The 5,774-nt window shown below is 45.2% G+C and overlaps 1 pseudogene; it reads right to left on the bottom strand.

Moving 5' to 3' along the window:
- Positions 1 to 1,019: 1,019 nt before the first annotated feature.
- The window catches only part of LOC115167935 (uncharacterized), a 78,945-nt pseudogene continuing 74,190 nt past the window's right edge, over positions 1,020 to 5,774 (bottom strand).

Below are 5,774 nucleotides of genomic sequence, written 5' to 3'. Positions count from 1 at the left end.
AGCGAAAGATAGAAATAGAAGAAGAGAGAAAAGAGAGAGAGAGAGCAAGAGAGACGAGAGAGAGAGAGGAGAGAGAGAGGCATGGAGGAGAGGGAGGTGGAGAGAGAGAGAAAAAGAGAGAGAGAGAGAGAGAAAGAGAGAGAGAGAGAGAGAGAGAGAGAGAGAGATGGTCTGACCAGTCTTTAATGGGACAGTCATCAGTGATGCTGACGACAGAACTTCTGAGAAACATTAGAACCGGCCAACAGCTCTCCTGTCAGTCAAAGTGGCACCCTACCTACCCCACTAAATAGGGAATAGGATGCCATTTCACCCTACCTACCCCACTATATAGGGAATAGGATGCCATTTCACCCTACCTACCCCACTATATAGGGAATAGGATGCCATTTCACCCTACCTACCCCACTATATAGGGAATAGGATGCCATTTCACCCTACCTACCCCACTATATAGGGAATAGGATGCCATTTCACCCTACCTTCCCCAATTTATAGGGAATAGGATGCCATTTCACCCTACCTACCCCACTATATAGGGAATAGGATGCCATTTCACCCTACCTACCCCACTATATAGGGAATAGGATGCCATTTCAGCCTCACCCTCATCATTACAGTGCACACTCACAACATAATCCTCACAGACACACACATCAACACAACAGAACACCTGTCATCTACACAATCATACTGTACTGTAGGTAGGTGGACTCACTAGTTCTGGTAAAGGAACATTAAATATGCTTACTTCAAATATGGAAAAACGCCAGAGCCTGAAAAGAACAAAATAAAAGCTATCTCCATGAATCCAGGACATTCAGATGGCGATGGTGGGGTTGAGAGATAGTAGATTCCTGTACAGTACAGTCCACTGGAGGAGAGAAGCATTGGAACTTAGAACCAAGAACAGTTAGAATGAAGTGAAGAAGTTAGAATCCATAGTTCTCCAGTCTCCAGGGTGACAACTCACAATGAAACTCACAAATAAACATCATTGGTCCTTCTTCCAGGAGTTCTTTTTTTTGTCTTCAATTATTTTTCACAGGACAACGATGTAATCTTCCAAACATTTTAGTTTGAGTGTTTCTCAGAAAACAATAGATGGTCCTTGGAAAGGGTCTGTTTGTCTATTTCTTAAAGGTGTTAATCTAGTAAAATTGTTGTGCCAGAAAGGAGCCTGGCCTCGTTTGGATTGACTGAATTCAAAAACCTCTGCATGTGCCAAGTCCTTTGCTAGGTCATACTGTCCCAGGGATAGGAGGGGGGCACGCGCCTGTTCACACCTGGAAGGCAGGCGCAGAGTAGGGAGCAGGAAGGAGGGAACAGAGTAGGGGGCAGGAAGGAGGGAGCAGAGTAGGGGGCAGGAAAGGTGGAACAGAGTAGGGGGCAGGAAGGAGGAGCAGAGTAGGGGGCAGGAAGGAGGAGCAGAGTAGGGGGCAGGAAGGAGGGAACAGAGTAGGGGGCAGGAAGGAGGGAGCAGAGTAGGGGGGCAGGAAGGAGGGAACAGAGTAGGGGGCAGGAAGGAGAGGCAGAGTAGGGGGCAGGAAGGAGAGAACAGAGTAGGGGGCAGGAAGGAGAGGCAGAGTAGGGGGCAGGAAGGAGAGAACAGAGTAGGGGGCAGGAAGGAGGGAACAGAGTAGGGGGCAGGAAGGAGGGAACAGAGTGGGGGGCAGGAAGGAGGGAGCAGAGTAGGGGGCAGGAAGGAGGGAGCAGTGTAGGGGGCAGGAAGGAGGGGAACAGTGTAGGGGGCAGGAAGGAGGAAACAGAGTAGGGGGCAGGAAGGAGAGGCAGAGTAGGGGGCAGGAAGGAGGGAGCAGAGTAGGGGGGCAGGAAGGAGGGAACAGAGTAGGGGGCAGGAAGGAGGGAACAGAGTAGGGGGCAGGAAGGAAGGAACAGAGTAGGGGGCAGGGAGGAGGGAACAAAGTAGGGGGCAGGGAGGAGGGAGCAGAGTAGGGGGCAGGGAGGAGGGAACAGAGTAGGGGGCAGGGAGGAGGGAACAAAGTAGGGGGCAGGGAGGAGGGAGCAGAGTAGGGGGCAGGGAGGAGGGAACAGAGTAGGGGGCAGGGAGGAGGGAGGCAGAGTAGGGGGCAGGGAGGACGGAACAGAGTAGGGGGCAGGGAGGAGGGAACAGAGTAGGGAACAGAGTAGGGGGCAGGAAGGAGGAGCAAAGTAGGGGGCAGGAAGGAGGGAGCAGAGTAGGGGGCAGGAAGGAGGGAGCAGAGTAGGGGGCAGGAAGGAGGGAACAGAGTAGGGGGCAGGAAGGAGAGGGCAGAGTAGGGGGCAGGAAGGAGAGAACAGAGTAGGGGGCAGGAAGGAGAGGCAGAGTAGGGGGCAGGGAGGAGGGAACAAAGTAGGGGGCAGGGAGGAGGGAGCAGAGTAGGGGGCAGGAAGGAGGGAACAGAGTAGGGGGCAGGAAGGAAGGAACAGAGTAGGGGGCAGGGAGGAGGGAACAAAGTAGGGGGCAGGGAGGAGGGAGCAGAGTAGGGGGCAGGGAGGAGGGAACAGAGTAGGGGGCAGGGAGGAGGGAACAAAGTAGGGGGCAGGGAGGGAGGGAGCAGAGTAGGGGGCAGGGAGGAGGGGAACAGAGTAGGGGGCAGGGAGGAGGGAGCAGAGTAGGGGGCAGGGAGGACGGAACAGAGTAGGGGGCAGGGAGGAGGGAACAGAGTAGGGAACAGAGTAGGGGGCAGGAAGGAGGAGCAAAGTAGGGGGCAGGAAGGAGGGAGCAGAGTAGGGGGCAGGAAGGAGGGAGCAGAGTAGGGGGCAGGAAGGAGGGAACAGAGTAGGGGGCAGGAAGGAGAGGCAGAGTAGGGGGCAGGAAGGAGAGAACAGAGTAGGGGGCAGGAAGGAGAGGCAGAGTAGGGGGCAGGAAGGAGAGAACAGAGTAGGGGGCAGGAAGGAGAGAACAGAGTAGGGGGCAGGAAGGAGAGAACAGAGTAGGGGGCAGGAAGGAGAGGCAGAGTAGGGGGCAGGAAAGAGGGAACAGAGTAGGGGGGCAGGAAGGAGAGGCAGAGTAGGGGGCAGGAAAGAGGGAACAGAGTAGGGGGCAGGAAGGAGAGGCAGAGTAGGGGGCAGGAAGGAGAGAACAGAGTAGGGGGCAGGAAGGAGAGGCAGAGTAGGGGGCAGGAAGAGGGAACAGAGTAGGGGGCAGGAAGGAGAGGCAGAGTAGGGGGCAGGAAAGAGGGAACAGAGTAGGGGAAGAGGCAAAGAGCAGAAGCAAAGGGGTGGAGAAGTAGATAGCCAGAGAAACATGGTCAGTATTGGATCAGAAACAGAACATTGTACACAACATCTAGTCATGCTTTCACAACAAACAAGCAACTACAACTATGCACTACGTTGTTCATCACTGTGTTACTGTTGTAGCATATAATATTATGATCATATGATGATGCTTGAGGATGGAAAATACACATCTCTGCTCTAGTAATGACACAAGGGAGAACTAGAGATGCTATTCAAACAATCCTTGAATCAGGCAAACACGAGGACCGGGGAAATAACATTCTTCCAGCACATATATGAAATCAGGCGTTTCCATTGACGAAGGAGAGTGTTATTCCGTCTTTGCTGATTACATGTTTGATTGAATAGCACCCTAAGACTAGGCAAAGTAAGAGCAATCAAAATATATTTATAAGAATAGAAAGCTGCTGGACTACGATCTATGAGCATTACAACAACTACTCCACAGCCAATATAAAACTGTGAATAATCAATATTTGATGATGGAAAATGTAAAAGTTGCCATGGCATCTTGAAAAACCCAGTGTCCTTGTTTGTATTTTTAACTGATTATAGACACGGTTTCTCTATGGAGATCTCGGAGAGCCTTGAGAGTAAAGATCAACATGCTCCAATGCCGTTGGTAATTCTAGTAGTTCTGATTTCTTATCAGTTGCCATGGCATCTTGTTGCATTATCTCTACAGTAAACAAAACTCTAATGAATGATATACCTTTATCATTTTCAAACCATGTCCAAAAAACAAGGCCCTCTTTCTCAAGATGATATCTAACAATGAATCTGAAAATTCAAGAGCAGTACTTCACCTTGTGCCAACCGTGTAATACACACACAGTTACTGTCAAACGACGATGTAACACACACACAGTTACTGTCAAACCACGATGTAACACAAACACAGAACAGTACAGTACTGTGATACATGACATCAAACCAAACACAGAACAGTACAGTTCTGCCACACATCCAGGGCTCTATTTTAACAAGCCTAACCCAGTGGTAAATCTCAGAGATGGCGGTAGCGCTATAGGTCTGGGGGTGTGTCCAAAATATTTGTATTATTTTCACAGCCAGAATTATGAGTGCAGTAGCTGGCGGTGGTGTTAAAGGGCGGGGTTTTATAGAATAAACAACCTGTAGGTGTGACTAGGGCCTGGCCACTCACTGGCCAATCCATGCATTCCATGACTTAGCCTACTGCATGCATTTGTCTCGAGTTCTGTAAGTTATAGACGGTCTTTACGTTGTCATCAACATCAATTCGGCTGGGGACACAGCATATTGTCCTCCTGGTCCATAATATATTGATACTACTACAGTTTATAGTATATTGATACTACGTTTATAGTATATTGATACCACTACAGTTTATAGTATTTTGATACCACTACAGTTGATAGTATATTGATACTACAGTTGAAAGTATATTGATACTACTAGAGTATATAGTATATTGATACTAGTACAGTTGATAGTATATTGATACTACAGTTGATAGTATATTGATAGTACAAAAGTTTATAGTATATTGATATTACTACAGTTTATAGTATATTGATACTACAGTTTATAGTATATTGATACTACAGTTTATAGTATATTGATACTACAGTTGAAAGTATTGTGATACTACTACAGTTTGTAGTATATTGATACTACACTTTAAAGTATATTGATACTACAGCTTATAGTATATTGATACTACACTTTATAGTATATTGATACTACCGCAGTTTAAAGTATATTGATACTACTACAGTTTATAGTATATTGATACTACAGTTCATAGTATATTGATACTACAGTTTATAGTATATTGATACTACTACAATTTATAGTATATTGATACTGCAGTTTATAGTATATTGATACTGCAGTTTATAGTATATTGATACTACAGTTTATAGTATATTGATACTGCCACAGTTTATAATATCTTTATACTAAAGTTGATAGTATATTGATACTACAGTTGATAGTATATTGATACTACTACAGTTTACAGTATATTGATTCTACAGTTCATAGTATATTGATACCACAGTTTATAGTAAATTGATACCACAGTTTATAGTAAATTGATACTACAGTTGATAGTATATTGATACTACTGCAGTTTATAGTATATTGACACTACACTTTGTAGTATATTGATACTACTACAGTTTATAGTGTATTGATACTTCAGTTTATAGTATATTTACACTACAGTTTCTAGTATATTGATACTACTGCAGTTTATAGTATATTGATAGTACAGTTTATAGTATATTGATAGTACAGTTTATAGTATATTGATAGTACAGTTTATAGTATATTGATACTTCAGTTTATAGTATATTGATACAGTTTATAGTATATTGACACTACAGTTCATAGTATATTGATACTTCAGTTTATAGTATATTGATACTACTACAGTTTATAGTATAATGATACTACAGTTGGTAGTATATTGATACTACAGTTTATTAAATAGCATAGGCTACAATAACTTAATAGCAACAGTAAATTAGAAAACATCCAGT

This window comes from Salmo trutta, chromosome 3, assembly GCF_901001165.1.
Source record: "Salmo trutta chromosome 3, fSalTru1.1, whole genome shotgun sequence".
In the NCBI taxonomy this organism is placed as follows: Eukaryota; Metazoa; Chordata; class Actinopteri; order Salmoniformes; family Salmonidae; genus Salmo; species Salmo trutta.
This window is presented reverse-complemented; position numbering and strand designations above follow the sequence as displayed.